Below are 19,030 nucleotides of genomic sequence, written 5' to 3' on the forward strand. Positions count from 1 at the left end.
AAGGTCAAGGTCAATTCAAATTTCAAGGTCAATATCAAATTTCAAGGTCATTGTCAAATTTCAAGGTCAAGGTCAAAGGTGTGGTGACCAGATAATTATACTAACATGGTATCAGCACACTCCAGCAGACGAAAACAAGATGGTGGTCTCCAGCGTATGAAGACAAGATGGCGGACATGACGTCATATCAGCTGACGATATATGAACCTTGGTATTGGTGACGGTAGATCGGTCTGTAGGTGGCTTCTGTGGAGGAAGGATCTGATGTTTTCTTTTTTTTTTTGCCCTCACCGGTTTCGAACCAAGGACGAGAATCGATATAATCAATCATTATATTTATTGTCAATTTATTTAATGGATTTTTAACCTTTTCCCGCATCTCTAGCATTAAAATTACGGATGTTCAAGATGGTGACCATAACGATAATTGCAACAGTTACATCTCAATACAAGATGGTGGTTCTGTCTCGAACAGGTGGGGCTATTATTACTTTAAATTAAAAAAAAATACAAGTCCAAATATGCATGTTAATTTTATATATACCTTATTTAATTTTCAGTCTGGTAAATGTCTGGATGCCCGAGCGGTTAAAGGCGTATGTTTTTTAACCTAGAGATCAGAGCTGCGATGGTTCGAATCACAGCGTTTCCAATATATTTTTCATAAAAAATTAAATTTAAAATGTCGATAAGGTTCATAATAGCTATGGTAGGTAATGGAACATCGACCTTATGTGATGAGACAGAGCGGCGCTGGCGCTCTCTAGGAACAAACGACAGAAACAAAGTAGACGGTATCCAAGATGGCGGCCTCCAGTGGAACAGAAAAAAATCGATATGGCGACAGTGACGAAAATTTCATCATAATGAGTGAGGCGCTCGATTTATAGATGGCGGATCTAATATGGCCGCCGAGGTCAAGGTCATGGTCATGGTGTGTCCAGTTACGCTGTGTCATGTTACGCTCATCTAAGATGGCCGCCGTGACGACACAATCCAATATGGTTGACCGACAATCTTCAATCCACAGCCTGAAGCCTGGTCCCGGAGCCCCCTTTCTATACTACTTATATATATATATATATATATATATATATATATATATATATATATATATATATATATATATATATATATATATATACTAGATAATGTCCGGCATGCGTTACAATGCCTCAATCAATTTTTTAAACGTATACTAAGCATCTCTCTTTATCTCTCTAATTCTCTATCTCTCTATGTATATCTCTATAACTCTCTCTATCTTTCTATTTATATCTCTATCTCTATATATCTTTCTACATATATCTTAATATATATAAATCTCGTGTCACAATGTTTGTCCTCAATGGACTCCTAAACCACTTAACCGATTATAATAAAATTCGCACACCATGTGCAGTTCGATCCAACTTGAGAGATAGGATAGTTTAAATCTCAAATTATAGTTGCAATTTTAATTTATTGCTATTTATTTGTCTGTTATTATTTGACAGTCATAATTATCTGTTAACTCCAAATGATTCTAACAGATGTCGATACCTTTCGACTGGGTTGAGTAAGTAATCAATAGATGGCGCTGCTATGGTAAATCTACGAACGTGTCATATAAGCTACATTTTAACAACATAATTACCACGTGTTGTTGACGCTATAAAATTAATTAAATTTATTTTGTAGTGAACGAAATACCGTATAATTCAATTATTTCCACTTTTTAAATTTTTGGTGTTAGCATGTTACTTAGACTGAAGTGTAAATTGAATTCATATTATAATGAAGATAATACAGTGAAATTAATCCTGTTTTTTACTTATTTGTGCTTCATTGATCAAAACTTTATAATTTATTTTAAAAATATGTATGTAAGTATTATCACATAATTATAAAATTTAATTAAAATGTCAATGCAAAAATGATACACAATTTCCTACACTTTTTCAATAGTTGTACAAATATTTTTTTTATTGTTTTTATTTAACCTCTATTAAAAAATATTTAGCACTTATTATTTCAATGTGCTATGATAACAAGTTTTTCAGATTTTTTTTCTTATATTTAAACGATTAAATTAGTATTTCAATTCTTATTGAAATTATTATTTAAACTCTATAATTTAAATATGTACATGTCAGTATTATCACATAATTATAAAAGTTAATTAGAAAAATTTTAAATTTTTTTTTCAAATATTTAAACGATTAATTTATTATTTTCAGTCAAATGCCATGGAAAAAATCTAACCTCAACAACGCGAGCACCAGAGAGGCACGACGCAAACGTGCCATGGAAAAAATCTAACCTCAACAACGCGAGCACCAGAGAGGCACGACGCAAACGTATTAAAAGAGCCCATCAGTTATATGTATGTAAGTATTATCACATAATTATAAAATTTAATTAAAATGTCAATGCAAAAATGATACACAATTTCCTACACTTTTTCAATAGTTGTACATATATTTTTTTATTGTTTTTATTTAACCTCTATTAAAAAATATTTAGCACTTATTATTTCAATGTGCTATGATAACAAGTTTTTCAGATTTTTTTTCTTATATTTAAACGATTAAATTAGTTATTCAATTCTTATTAAAATTATTATTTAAACTCTATAATTTAAATATGTACATGTCAGTATTATCACATAATTATAAAAGTTAATTAGAATGATTTTCAATTTTTTTTTAAATATTTAAACGATTAATTTATTATTTTCAGTCAAATGCCATGGAAAAAATCTAACCTCAACAACGCGAGCACCAGAGAGGCACGATGCAAACGTGCCATGGAAAAAATCTAACCTCAACAACGCGAGCACCAGAGAGGCACGACGCAAACGTATTAAAAGAGCCCATCAGTTATATGTATGTAACTATTATCACATAATTATAAAATTTAACTAAAATGTCAATGCAAAAATGATACACAATTTCCTACACTTTTTCAATAGTTGTACAAATATTTTTTTTATTGTTTTTATTTAACCTCTATTAAAAAATATTTAGCACTTATTATTTCAATGTGCTATGATAACAAGTTTTTCAGATTTTTTTTCTTATATTTAAACGATTAAATTAGTATTTCAATTCTTATTGAAATTATTATTTAAACTCTATAATTTAAATATGTACATGTCAGTATTATCACATCATTATAAAAGTTAATTAGAATGATTTTCAATTTTTTTTTTCAAATATTTAAACGATTAATTTATTATTTTCAGTCAAATGCCATGGAAAAAATCTAACCTCAACAACGCGAGCACCAGAGAGGCACGACGCAAACGTATTAAAAGAGCCCATCAGTTGGCAGAACAAATTGAATCAAGAAATCCAGCTCAAAGAATCAGGACATCAGAAGGTCATGCACAAGAATCTCAAGAACAGTGTAACGAACGTCTTCAAGAGAATATCATAAGAACAAGAGCAGCAGGAGAACGAGACATAGCCACAGTAGGAGCACAGGAACAATAATTTCAATTTATACATGTAATTAATATCACATAGTTTTATAAAAGTTAATTAATATATCAATGAGAAAATGGCACAAAGCTCCCCACACTTTTTCAATAACTGTACAAATATTTTTATATTATTTTTATTTAACCTCCATTGAAAATTATTTTGCACTTATTATTTCAATGTGCTATTATAACATGTTTTTCAGTTCCTCTTTCTAATATTTAAACGTTTAAATTATTATTTTCAGTCAAATGCCACCGAAAAAATCTAACCTCAACAACGCGAGCAGCAAAGGGTCACGACGCAAACGTGTTGAAAGAGCTCAGCAATTACCAGAACAAATCGAAACAAGAAATGCAGCTCAAAGAATCAGGACTGCAGAAAGTCGTGCACAAGAATCTCAAGAACAGCGTGACGAACGTCTGCAACAGAATATTACGAGAACAAGAGCGGCACGAAAACGAAACATAGCTACAGTACGAGTACTAGATCGACAAAGTCAACGGATCAGCCGCTCATTAACACGTGCATCATTCGTTCGGCTTGCCTTTGAATATATTCAAAAATTGCTATCGGTGGAATGGATAAAGTATGTCAATATTGTCAGGCATTGAAATTTCGGAATGAAGCAGCCGGCATGTGCTGCGCATCAGGAAAAGTTGTTCTGTCACCTCTACCCGCTCCGCCGGAGCCTTTATTATCCCTTCTTACTAGCAATTCAGATGATTCCAAATTATTTTTGCGTAAGATACGCAAATTTAATTCTTGCTTTCAAATGACGTCATTTGGGGCAACTAAAATTTGCGATCGTGCATCCGATGGACGTAATTTTATAACTACATTAAAAATTCAAGGCCAGGTGTACCATAAAATCGTATCACTGATGCCAATGCCTGATAACAATCCGAAATTTCTTCAAATTTATTTTATGGGCGATTGTGAAGAGCGCGTGACGACTCGGTGCCTGTATAATTTTATTGAACAAGCAGAGGAAAGAGCAATTGTGATATTATTGGAAATTTTTTTAGAAGATCACAATCAACTAATTCAATTGATCAAAAGAGTTTCGCCACGACTGCAAAATGACAATTATCAAATCGTCATAAAAGCCGACAAAGTACCATTAGGTGAACATGCTGGTAGATTCAACGCTCCAACTGTTGATGAGGTTGCTGTTATCATGGTTGGTGATCCAGTTGACAAAAGATCTATAAAAATTACACGGCGAGACAACACTGTCAGTACGATTTCGGATCTACACCGTTCATATGACGCACTACAATATCCATTGATATTTTGGCAAGGACAAGATGAATATCACCTTAATATCAAACAGTATGATCCAAATACCGGTAAGTTTGACAATTATCTATTTACTTTCTTACTGTATGTATAGATTTTAATTTCGTATTGCATTTTATTTTTTATTTTTTTAGGTGATTACAGAAATAATAAAGTTAGCTCAATGAACTACTACGCACACCGAATAATGGTTAGACAACATCAAGACAATTATATCCTTCGATATCGTCAGCTGTTCCATCAATACATTGTTGATATGTATGCTAAGGTCGAAAGCGAACGCTTGCGATTCCTTCGATTCAACCAGGCAAAACTACGATCGGAAGAATATATTCACTTACGAGATGCTGTTGCTGGAAACATCGATGGAAATTTAAATCCCAATGACATCGGTAATGCTTTCATTTTACCTTCAAGCTACATCGGCAGTTCACGGAACATGCAGGAATACATACAAGATGCGATGACTTACGTACGTCATTACGGCCGACCGGATTTATTTATTACATTCACATGTAATCCGAATTGGGAAGAGATACAAACTTTACTATTGCCAGGACAACAAGCCATTCATCGTCATGATTTAACTGCACGTGTGTTTAAACAAAAATTGAAATCCTTAATTGATTTTATTGTTAAATATTCAATTTTTGGTATCACACGTTGTTGGCTGTATACGATAGAATGGCAAAAGCGAGGTTTGCCTCATGCCCACATTTTGGTTTGGCTTAAAGATAGAATCCGTCCTGAAGAAATCGATCAAATAATTTCAGCCGAAATTCCAGACCCATTAATTGATCAAGAATTATTTGATATTGTCACCAAACACATGATCCATGGGCCATGCGGTGCTTTCAACATGACGTCACCGTGCATGGAAAATGGAAAATGTAAAAAAAACTTCCCAAAGCCGCATACGAATGACACGATCACGGATATTGATGGTTATCCAATGTATCGCCGCAGAAGTACTGAGAATGGTGGCCACACATTTACAATGCGACTGCCGAACTTTCCAAATCAAGTTAAGTTTGATAATCAGTGGGTGGTACCATACTCACCACTACTTTCAAAAACTTACAAAGCTCATATCAATGTTGAGCTTTGCAGTTCTGTTAAATCAATTAAGTATATTTGTAAATATGTAAACAAAGGCAGTGATTTGGCCATATTTGAAGTACAAAACATAAATAAAAATGACGAAATAGCACGATACCAAATGGGCAGATACATTAGCAGCAATGAAGCTATTTGGCATATTCTCAGCTTTCCCATCCACGAAAGAGATCCTGCTGTCCAACATCTGGCAATACATCTTGAAAACGGTCAACGTGTATACTTCACTGAAGAAAATGTTCTCCAAAGAGCGTTCGAAGCTCCGAAAACGACTCTAACTGAATTTTTTACATTGTGTCAAAAACCTGATGTTTTTGGCCAATTCGCGAAGACATTGGTGTATGGTGATGTTCCACGTTATTTTACATGGAACAAATCCAGTAAAAAATGGGAGCCACGGAAACAAGGAAAACCACATCCTTCCATTACAGGCATATTCAAAGCTAACACATTGGGGAGACTTTACACGGTACATCCAAAGCAACGTGAGTGCTTCTATTTACGTTTGTTATTGGTGAATGTTCCCGGACCAACGTCTTTTGAATTTTTACGAACAGTTAATGGTCGAGTATTCAATACATACCAGGATGCATGTCGTGAACTGCAATTGCTAGAAGACGATAACCATTGGGACTTAACGCTTGCTGATGCTGCGTTGACATCAACACCGAATAACATTCGTCAGTTGTTTGCAATTATTTTGACGACATGTTATCCCTCGCAAGCACAAACTTTGTGGGGAAAATATAAAAATTGTATGACAGAAGACATCTTGCACCGAATTAGACAAACAAATCAATGCCAAAACATAGATTATACACCAGATATGTACAATGAAGCATTGGTCTTGATCGAGGATTTATGTGTTCTTATTTCAAATTTACCACTTAATCATTATGGTATGCCATCACCTAATCGTCCAGCCACCGACTTAGTCAATACCGATTTACAACGAGAAAATCAATATGACCATGGAAGTTAAGCAACAATTATCATGAACAGTGAACCATTACTGACAGCAAAACAAAAAAATTATTTATGATCGGATAACGCTGGCTGTTGCTGCTGAACAAGGCGGTTTTTTTTTCTTGGATGCACCCGGTGGAACCGGTAAGACATTTTTAATATCGTTGATTCTTGCCAAAATACTGTAAGGGTTTATTACGGTGGTGTGCCATTACTATACAGTATCTATTTAAATTTAATATTACATAATTATTATTTATTTATATGATATATACATATCTTGAGTTTTATTGCGGTCTGTCAAATATGTAAATAGTAAAGGTGATTGGTATATATTACTGTTTTGGAATGCCCAATACACAAATCATGTACCTAATATAAGGAACCAAACACATGTTTTAAATTATATTTTGTAGGTATAATAGCAGGAAGTTATGTGGGGTCCAGCTTTTATCAAAAGTCCAGATATAATCGAATATTATTGTTTATGATAATTATAAAAAAACAATTTGAACTAGAAATGTTCTCGTATATCAATGTTGCCTCGACTTTAGTTCGGTAGATTCAGATACTCGTAAAGTCTACAAGACTACTGGTTTTAACACAAGTTATGGTAAGGAAAAAAATATTGAATATTGATGATTCTTTCCATAGCATCAATTTCTGTGGCCATCCAATATATTCAGTCAAACCGATATTCGGAAATAGTGAAGATAATCAGCTCACCTCAGTTCTAGTTTTATGCACCTCAATTTACTCATAATAAGCATTATATTCTTCACAAATATCATTGCAATCATTTAATTCCATCTTGATGTCTTAATTCAGTATTACATATTCTGATTGACATGAATCCAAAACCCCTTTTCAACAATTCAAAAATCATACTAGTCAAGCAAATTTTTCTATGGCCTGAGGTCATAGTTACCATCAATCTTTAAAAAAAGAGAAACACTTATAACTAAATATATACTAAATACAATGGTAATATTAAAACAGTTAACATGTGCATTGAGAAAAGAATATGAAATTGCATAGACAACTATGTGAATTAAAGTTAAAATAATAGTCTTTGCAGGCTGTTTGTATTACTGCTGCTATGAAATGGTCCCAAAGCTTTATAACTATGTATCACAATGTCATTGAATTAACTTATTTCAGTCTTTAACACATGTTTACATAGTTTTATACATATAAAATTATTTGTATATTATTTTTGTTTATTCTGAGAGGTCATTTACCCGCTCAGATGCCGCTTCCATTAAAAAGATAACTGAGAAAACAGTTCTATTTTTCATGTCATTCTTAGCCCGTATCTGATAGACAAAAATAATGTTAAAGTCAACATTAACATAACACAGAATATGGTCAGATCAAAATGGATCATTCATAACACACTACACCACACTCAGTACTTATTCGGTGCAGGTTGTACCGTAGACTCTAGATGTGTTCCTTTAAATATATATAGCCGTCTGCGATACGGACGTCGTTGTTGTGGTTTATCAATTCACAAATTGCAGAAGTTTCATCGGGAGTGTATCAACTGAGACATGGTAGTACATTACCTGAAGGTACATTACGACCTTGTTATGCAGCGGCAGGTTACTCAGAACTGCGTTTTATGCAGGTGCTAGACGTGATGTCCACTGCCTTGTCACCATGACCACTTGAAGGCGACGGGGTAAAGTTGGTATTGGATTGACGATACAGCCAGGCATCGAACATGGTGAAACTCACTGCGACGCACCTTGGTCAAGCGTCCGCTGAGTTGATGATAGTCCACGAACCATTACCAGAGGGTAGCAATGTCATGTAGCTGTTACTCATATCACGTAGCACTAGTTATGCACAGAATTCCGTCTGACAGAACCGTTCACTTAATTCGGTCTAGTCGTACTTTTTTTTTTTACTTTAGGAGTCCAGAAATAAAACTATCATTCTAAATAGTGTTCCAGCATATCATCGTGCTTATAATTAGCCAGCCTTTATCTCCTCCAACCGAATAAAACTTATGATCTTGATGCAATAATTTAAAGCATGTGTTATGGTTCTTAATTATTCATAAATTATTATTACTAACATTAAATTACTAAATAATAACATCTATAGTCTCTCATACTAATAATGTTTACGTTTTATCAAAACAAACAATAAATATAATTCAAGGGTATCATAACCTGAAGGGTCTCTTGCACAAGGTAAGTCAAAGAGATAGGTATATTAACATAATTAAACATAATGTTGTAGCTATGCTGTGTTTGCTGTGTACTTCAACTTCCATTGCTAACTTATCCATGAACCTTAGTGAATTACAAATTATCTCAGAACAATAGTGATACGTCAACGAATATCTTAGCCTCGAATACCCTTTCGGCTGTAAATACGAACTTATACAATCATACAGTTTAGCATATCCACCTTGACTATAAACAGTATTTCAGCTGTTACAACAAAATATAGAATCTTGCCAAAATAATAGATAGCTATCAGTGTAAACAGGGATTACGTTATGGGCCGTGTCATCAAATCATACTATTAAGCAGCAAAATATCAAACTAGCAGTCTGATAACTAGGCAATTACCCAGAAAAAAACTGCTCTTAACAACGAAGATCTATGACACTTAAATCTCCAATAAACATTCCTTGCTGAAATCTTCTGTTAAGCAGAGGTAATTGAATACGACCAAACATAACTTCATAACCCATGTCATATCACACTTTGCATAGCTTGCAATAAATATCTCAAACTGTGGAGATTCATAAATAAATTTTCTATTCCAGCTGAGATTACTTTTTATTTTTTTATTCCTCTACTGCGACTGTAATTTATGTTCTTTTGTTGACGTCTTGTACTACTGGCGTCTTGTAGTTTCGTAGACTAGTTATATTATAACGTCCCACTACTTGTTCTGTTTCTGCATCCGCTAGCGTGTAACAGTTTTCCTTGGTGATTCCGACAATCTTGAAAGGTCCTTCGTACAACAGAAAAAGTTTCTTAGCTACATTTTCCCACTTCCTACTAATTTTAGCGGTTTTCCGCAGTACTAGGTCGCCGACCTTGAATTTGCTCTGGCGTGATGCAGGCTTCCGCTTCTTACGTATTTCTGCTTCCCTTCGTAGTCTAGCATTGACAAGCTGTTCTATATCTTCTCCCGTTGGTAAGGTCTGGTCTCCTTCGGGGTCGTCGCACTTTGGTAAATACGATGGTAGTATTGCTGTCGATGGTTCCATACAAAGTATTTCGTGAGGTGTCAATGTTACATAACCCCTCGTCTGGAACTGCGGTCTCGGCGGGGGGTAATATCACCTCGACCCGTTCTAGTTTAACCTTTCGTCAGGGTTGAGAATATGATTGTCCGACTTAGCAGCTTCAGCATGTACACAAGTTGAGGTATTTCCCCGTTCTCGTGGTGGTTGAAAAGTGTTTGTAGCTGGATTCAGCGGTTGCTGCCTCTTAAAATAACCATCTTTCGTAGGTGGGAATGAGATGCAGTCTTGTTCGACGTCTTGACATCGTTGTCTCGGCTGGGACAGCTCATACCCAACAGGGGACCTGAGTATTGGCGGCCGATCTCGAGGTGATTCAGGCGACAAATTTTCTCGACCGTCCTGTTGCTCCTTGAAGTCTCCATTATCCATGGGAGGCCATTTTGAAGATGGAGTAGGCAGGCGTTTATTCATCGGCGTACCTTCCCGGTGAAGTTTGTCCTCTTGCCATTCGTGGTCATTGAAGCGATGATCCTTTCCTTTTCGCTTACCGTATGACTGCGATCCGCGGTAATAATATTTGTTGTGGTAGGTTTTACCACCATGCCATCCCTTTCGATGTGGTGACCATTGTGGTTTTTGGCATTCGTTTTGCCACGATAGAGTGTGCACCGCTTTGTGTTCTCCTTTCTGTTGGTTGTTTCGATTGTTCCAGTGACTGTTTACTGGTACCTGCTGATTTCCTTGATAATGATTGATTTTCTCATTCTCATCGCGAGAAGACGAGTTTTTGGTCTGCTTATCTAAGCGATCGAACACTAAGAGTTGTTCCCTAAATGCCGTGAAATCTCGGAATATTCTACCAGCCAACTGCATTTGGTAGCGTAATGGTAATTGTGTCAAAACAATTGCTATTAATTCCTCATCGGTCATGTTAAGGTCCAAGTATCTGGTACGCTCAAACATAGATGATAGATGAGTTTCTAGGGATTTGCCTTTCCTAGGTTCATATCTTTCTGTGTGCAGTTGCGCCCTTAAGTTACCTTGAATGCGCATGTTCCAGAATTGTAACCTAAATTTTGTTTGAAAGTCGTCATAAGATGTGTTAGGCTGTTGTACCTCCCACCAGTAAAATGCTACGTCACGTAGAGCATTGTTTAAGCACTTCAATCGCTCTGCATCAGACAGATCAAACATGTTAGAATATTCATCTAATTTGTTTATAAATCGTATAGGATTTTCGTGAGAATGACCTGAGTAAATAGGCTTTTTTTCGGCCCAATGCCTTGCCGGATGGTGCATTAATGCAACGGAATTTATTCGTGTAGCATTGATCTGTGAATTAGATTGTGCGTGCATGTACTCGGGGTTTCGCACAGGTGTGTCACTTGTACGTGCGGTCTCTTGCGCAGCCTCATCGGCCAATCCAGTGCTAGACGAAGGCTGTGAGATTGTGCCTAGCTGTAAAGTCTTCACTTTATGATCAATATCGTGTATCCTAGCTACTACATTATTTACTTGAGCTGACATATTACAGTATGAAACGCTCACTGTTTCAATCTGCTGTTCAACGTTTGCTGTTCTTTCTAATACCCCATCTACGATATGGTGCAGTGTCGTATTATGTTTTTGAACAGTGTTCCTCAATGTCTCGTAATGTTTGTTACACTGATCCTTAATATTTTTACATTCGGTACTGGTCGCCACCAGAGTAGTTGCTGTGTTCTGTTTATGTTGTTCAAGTCGGTTGTTAGCTTGTGCGATGTTTTCAGCTAGGCTATCTAATTGCTGTTCTTGTGCTCTGAACCGCGATTCTAACCTGTTCTCCAAGCTCCCGATGTCTTGTTTAACCTCATCAAATCTGAGATTCTGTTCATCAAATCTGATATCAAATTTACTGTTTTGTTCATTGAATCTGGAATTCTGTTCATCAAACTTATGGTTTACCTCATCAAATCTGCGATTCTGTTCATCAAATCTGTTATCTAAATTGTTCAGTTTTACCAGCAATATTTGCATCCAGTTTTTTGGCAACTCAGTGACAACATTTTCACTAGTAGATGGCAATGTGGTATTCACTACATTACGAACAATATTAACAGTTTGAGTGTGATGAGATGGATGAACAGTATTTTCTGTCTGCCGCTCCAGATGAGGCTCCGAGTTCATTTCCTGTATCTCACTATTTCCTCTACCGTACTGTTCACTTAGACTAACCAATTCCTCTAAAACCTCTGTTACATTATCAGATTCTGTATTCTCATTACTATTAACCTCATTGCGATTGCGCAAGCTATAAGCAGAGTTAGTAGGCTTAGGCATGGTGTTGGTCAAATTCGTAGTTATTTATTTACAAATTATAATTATAATTTTCTATTCCACAACTTGCTTGTTTCGATGGCCCCTCGTTGTAAGCGCCAAAATGTAAGGGTTTATTACGGTGGTGTGCCATTACTATACAGTATCTATTTAAATTTACTATTACATAATTATTATTTATTTATATGATATATACATATATTGAGTTTTATTGCGGTATGTCAAATATGTAAATAGTAAAGGTGATTGGTATATATTACTGTTTTGGAATGCCCAATACACAAATCATGTACCTAATATAAGGAACCAAACACATGTTTTAAATTATATTTTGTAGGTATAAGAGCAGGAAGTTATGTGGGGTCCAGCTTTTATCAAAAGTCCAGATCTAATCGAATATTATTGTTTATGATAATTATAAAAAAACAATTTGAACTAGAAATGTTCTCGTATATCAATGTTGCCTCGACTTCAGTTCGGTAGATTCAGATACTCGTAAAGTCTACAAGACTACTGGTTTTAACACAAGTTATGGTAAGGAAAAAAATATTGAATATTGATGATTCTTTCCATAGCATCAATTTCTGTGGCCATCCAATATATTCAGTCAAACCGATATTCGGAAATAGTGAAGATAATCAGCTCACCTCAGTTCTAGTTTTATGCACCTCAATTTACTCATAATAAGCATTATATTCTTCACAAATATCATTGCAATCATTTAATTCCATCTTGATGTCTTAATTCAGTATTACATATTCTGATTGACATGAATCCAAAACCCCTTTTCAACAATTCAAAAATCATACTAGTCAAGCAAATTTTTCTATGGCCTGAGGTCATAGTTACCATCAAGCTTTAAAAAAAGGAGAAACACTTATAACTAAATATATACTAAATACAATGGTAATATTAAAACAGTTAACATGTGCATTGAGAAAAGAATATGAAATTGCATAGACAACTATGTGAATTAAAGTTAAAATAATAGTCTTTGCAGGCTGTTTGTATTACTGCTGCTATGAAATGGTCCCAAAGCTTTATAACTATGTATCACAATGTCATTGAATTAACTTATTTCAGTCTTTAACACATGTTTACATAGTTTTATACATATAAAATTATTTGTATATTATTTTTGTTTATTCTGAGAGGTCATTTACCCGCTCAATACGGTCGCAACAAAAAATCGCATTAGCAGTAGCATCGTCAGGCATTGCGGCTACTTTACTGGATGGTGGGCGAACAGCACATTCAACATTCAAGCTGCCATTGGACGTTCATAATAAACCAGATGCAATGTGTAACATCAAAAAGTATAGTGGAATAGCTGCAGTGTTGCGGAAGAGTTCTATAATAATTTGGGATGAGTGCACAATGGCACACAAATATTCACTTGAAGCATTAAACAGAACTATGCAAGATTTAAACAGCAATAATAAACTTTTCGGTGGTGCTATCTTACTTTTGTCTGGTGACTTCCGGCAGACCTTACCGGTTATACCTCGCTCTACTTTCGCGGATGAGATTAATGCATGTTTGAAACAATCATTCTTATGGCGAAGTGTTGAAACACTTCGATTGACCATAAATATGCGAGTACAATTGCAAAATGATCCATCAGCACAAATATTTTCCGAACAACTACTAGATATTGGGAACGGTAAAATAGAACTGCAACCAAATACGCAATGCATTAAACTACCAGACAATTTTTGCACTGTTGTTCAGGATAAAAATGAATTGATTCAGAGTATTTTCCCGGATATACAGAATAATTATTTGAATCATGAATGGCTTAGTCAACGGGCGATTTTGGCAGCCAAAAACGTTGATGTTGACGAAATTAACTTCCAGATACAACAGTTGTTACCAGGCGATCTGAGGTCTTTTAAATCAATCGATACTGTTGTTGATGAAAATGAAAGTGTAAATTTTCCGATTGAATTTTTAAATTCATTAGATATCCCTGGAATGCCACCACATAATCTTCGATTAAAGATTGGTTCCCCTATTATTCTCCTCCGTAATTTGAATCCACCTCAATTATGTAACGGTACGCGTTTGGTCATCAAAAAGATCACCGGAAACATTCTTGAAGCAACCATTTTGGCTGGGAAGTTTAAAGGAAAAGTGGTCCTGCTGCCACGTATTCCGATGATACCATCAGATTCTACCATACCCTTCAAAAGGCTACGGTTTCCAATTCGTTTAGCTTTCGCCATGTCTATAAATAAATCTCAAGGTCAAACAATGTCCATTTGTGGTTTAGATTTGGAAAATCCATGTTTTTCTCATGGGCAACTATATGTTGCGTGTTCACGTGTTGGGAAACCGTCGAATCTATTTGTGTTAGCTAAAGACAGGTTAACCAAAAACATTGTGCACCGATTGGTGTTAAATTAAATTGAAATTGAAAGTATTTATAATTCAAAAAAATAGATATTAATGTTTAAAAGTTTAAGACTGTCTGCCTTGCCTACCTCATTCATGAGTTTAAGCGTCACATGTTATTTACTGTATTATACTGTAATATACTTATATTTGTTATAAAATTAAATGGAAATATTAAATCTGATAAATTTTTATTTTGTACCTATTGATTTCTGCTTAATATCAAGTGTAAGAACATTTTAATTAATTGTGTTCAACGTACTTCCCCTTCAAATCTCAATCCAGTGAATTTGTATACCAACATCAACATTTTCGTCTTTGTTCGTAAATAATTTCATTGTACTAAAGGGTTACAGTAGTAGAAAGTCAAATAAGGAGATCACCATACTACACATTCTCTTATTGTTCCTCTTAGATTGTTTACTATAATGTAATATAACAAAAACTTTAGCCACAGCAACGCGTGGCCGGGTCAGCTAGTATCTCTATATATCTTTCTAGTGGACCCGACAGACATTGTCCTGCCCAAATTTACATATGGCGGTAAGTATTTCTACGCTGGACATTTTGTATCTTCTCATTATACATACCCCTCCTCTTGGGCACGTCACTGCCGTTACCAAAAACCTTTCCCATGTTTACGCAGAAGGCAACAACAATGCAAAAGCCCGTTGCCATGGAGGCTAATTATCAACAATGCTTAGTTTTTTTGCTTTTAAAGCGTGTTTTTTTAGTTTTTTCTTAACTCAGAATCGAAATAAAATATCCAATTGTGAATCTAAACCATCCTCGAATCCCCGTGAACTCACACAAAAAATTTCATCAAAATTGGTCCAGCCGTCTAGGAGGAGTTCAGTGTCATACACACGCACACAAGAAATATATATAAAGATATATATATATATGTGTGTGTGTGTGTGTGTGAGAGTGAGTGTGTGTTTTTGTTGGATGTTGGTATATATTTATGTATTGGATGTTGGTAAGTATGCATGAATGTATGTATTGGTTGTTGGTACGTATGTTTGTATTATATGTTGGTACGTATGCATGTATGTAATTATATAATTGATGTTGATACGTATGCATGTATGTATGTACTGGATGTTGGTACGTATGCATGTATGTATGTATGTATTGGATGTTGGTACGTATGCATGTATGTATTGGATGTTGGTACGTATGCATATATGTATGTATTGGATATTGGTACGTATGCATGTATGTATATATGTATTGCATGTTGTTACTTATGCATGTATGTATTGGATGTTGGTACGTATGCGTGTATGTATATATGTATATATGTATATATATGTATATACGTATATATGTATACATGTATGTATGTGTGTATGTATGCATGTATGTATGCATGTATGTATGCATGTATGTAGATTTGACTTCATAAACTCCGAAACCGTTTAACCGATAACCATGTAAGTTGGCGCATCGAAGTGTTTTTTCATGGAGAAGGTTTTTATGGTATCCATTTTTTTTTGTAACTCGCCGCTAGATGGCGCTGCAGCGCATCAACTTCTAAACCTTTCAACCGATCGCCACAGGTAAACAGAAAAGCATAGGTCATAGACATACAAACAGTAATCGTGTGTCATTTCCTTATGTCCACCACACTGTCATATAGCGCTATCACCCCGTGTTCAGCCCGTGAAACGTCGTGTACTGCAGCAATGAATAACTAATATTCTTTTATTTGTAGGCAAATTACATCTGTATCACACGCTACTTAATTATCTTTGGACGTCTTGTCGGTAAAGAAACATTAAATATATTTGTATCACACGCAACTTAACTGTCACTAGAAGTCTTATTTGTCATTTATTTATGCAATATCTATTTTCCTATAACTCAAGGAACACATTGCGACAAATAATAACAAATACTGATTGTGACTGTGATTAGTTATCTATACGTTATCTTTCATTTTTTCCAAATTACTTTATAACACATTATAGATTTTAGGTAAAATACAAACCATTCATTTTTAGACATAAAAAATGAAATAAATAAACACAGGAATGATATCTGCCAGGTTCTGCTAGTTTATAATATTATGGAGAAACTAAGTTATTACATTGCAATGCTTTCTTCTCTGAAAAAAATCAGAAATTTCCAAAACTGTTCAGGTAAATTGAAACGCTATATTGCCGCTGATACACCGCACAAAAGATTGTCGCATCTTGCTCATACGTATATACAACACATGGAAAGCATTTTATTCATAGATAAATCTCAAACATATTCGAGGTTCACCGTTTGCTCATGCCATTTCGCGGTAGAAATAAAAAAAGAAATCCCTATTTTGCGATATTATACTTTTTCACTATTGAGGAGATTTTTAATGTCAATGACCTAACCCAAACCACCTTACGTTTTTAGTAATGATCGCCTAAAAATTTTAAAACTTACTCTTTAGGGGAAAATGTAGTAAGGAACTAATGTTCGGGATAATTCATAAAATCAGTATAGAAAGAAATCTGAGGATACACGAAGAATGATTATTCGGGTGTGTTTTACGGGGTTCGGTAACTGGTATGTTTTCCCTTCAACACAACGCTTCAACACGCTTCAAGCGGCGAAATTCGCAAACAATTTCCCACGGTTCTATCACTTGCAGTAAAAGTTATACAGAATGAGTCTGCCTACTACTCGCCAGCAATAAACGCGGTTGAGCTATGTAGGCGTCCTGTAGCTAGCTCAGCAAGTGCCGAGAAACCGTCTGCAAGTTAAACTTCCCTCCTACCTTTAAAAAAAGTTTTTAGTGAAGTTATAAAAAAGTTTTTAGTAAAGTTATAATTCATTCTTGGATTTCATTTTTTTTTCAATTTTTTTTTAAATTTGGGCCTACATGTTTTGGTTTGTAATTTATATCAAGTGAAAAAATAACAGAGCTAGTTATGTTTTAAAATTTGGTCCAATTGTTCATCCAAATTTCAGCTCAAATAATAACACACTATAGCGAAAACTTTCAATTTAACATTCTTGAACGATGATAGCAACAAGCTAACTGATAATGGTGATTTGTTAAAGTGATTTTGTTTGCAGCGAGTGGCTTCTTTTTGCCAAATAACTTTTAAACTTGAGAAAAATCTATTTATATTTTTTTCGTATTTAGAGAACCTGAGTTAAAGACACAACAAGCAAACAAATTAAATATGTTTGCTTACTCTCCCCAACTAATGCGGACGTTTAAGATCATTTAACAATAATTATAATATATATTTTATTTGTGTAAATAAAAAAATAATGTTAATTTTTATAAAATATGCAAAAAATAAAAACTGAAAAAGTCTGGTAAAAAATTATAATGCTTGTTCACACGTAGTCAAAGTGATATGTTCTCGGTGAGTGTTACGTAAGCATTCATGCACACATTTTACCCAAAGGAAAAAATTTCCAAAAATAAACACTGAAATTTTGTTATACTAAACATGCTATGTTTTGTCTTCGGAAAACCTGGTACAAACAAGATAAGAACCTTGACCACAATTTAAAGACGGGCTTTTCTGAATGTTTGATATCTTTTCACCACTGAAATACCTTGTATCGTATTGTTTGACGTATTTTAGTTATACCTGAAAAAAATATTAAAAAATCAGGCTTCATTTTTCTAAAGTTGAAATAACATTATTTAATTCTTTTTTTGTAATCTACTAAGTTTCATTACGTATGTGTTATGTAAAAACAAAATAAATGCTGACATTTGTTAAAATTTATAAATGCGTTCAGCAAATTACTATCACTACATAATTACATATACCTTTCTTTTTTGGATGTACTAGCTATTTTTTGTTAAAATTTATTAAAAAATTTTAAAACAAAAGGTATCATTTCAGAGAATTTTGTACATTACATTATACTTCGAAGTAAATAAGCGTCTATAATAAAAATTTATGTTATGGTGAATGAGTACGATTGGTAACCCTTTAACTGGCCTGTGAATACTATGTAATAAATCCATACTTGTGTGGAAATCTTTTGTAGACCAACACAAGTTATTTTATAAACACTTCTATGAAGACAGCTCATGAATATTTTGGATTGGGTCTTGCTTTAAACAATAAAGAAAGTTAGTTAAATAGTACAGAATTTTGTGATGGATTCTGAAATAAAAAAATTTTATAGCAATTTTTTTTTAGACTTGGAATAACATGTTAAAAATTAACATCTGCTTCCGTGAAATCCGATGTGATGATTAATTTTCATTTATACTCTTAATGTTAAAAACATTAACTATAAA

Source organism: Bacillus rossius, chromosome 14 (assembly GCF_032445375.1).
Source record: "Bacillus rossius redtenbacheri isolate Brsri chromosome 14, Brsri_v3, whole genome shotgun sequence".
Classification (NCBI taxonomy): Eukaryota; Metazoa; Arthropoda; class Insecta; order Phasmatodea; family Bacillidae; genus Bacillus; species Bacillus rossius.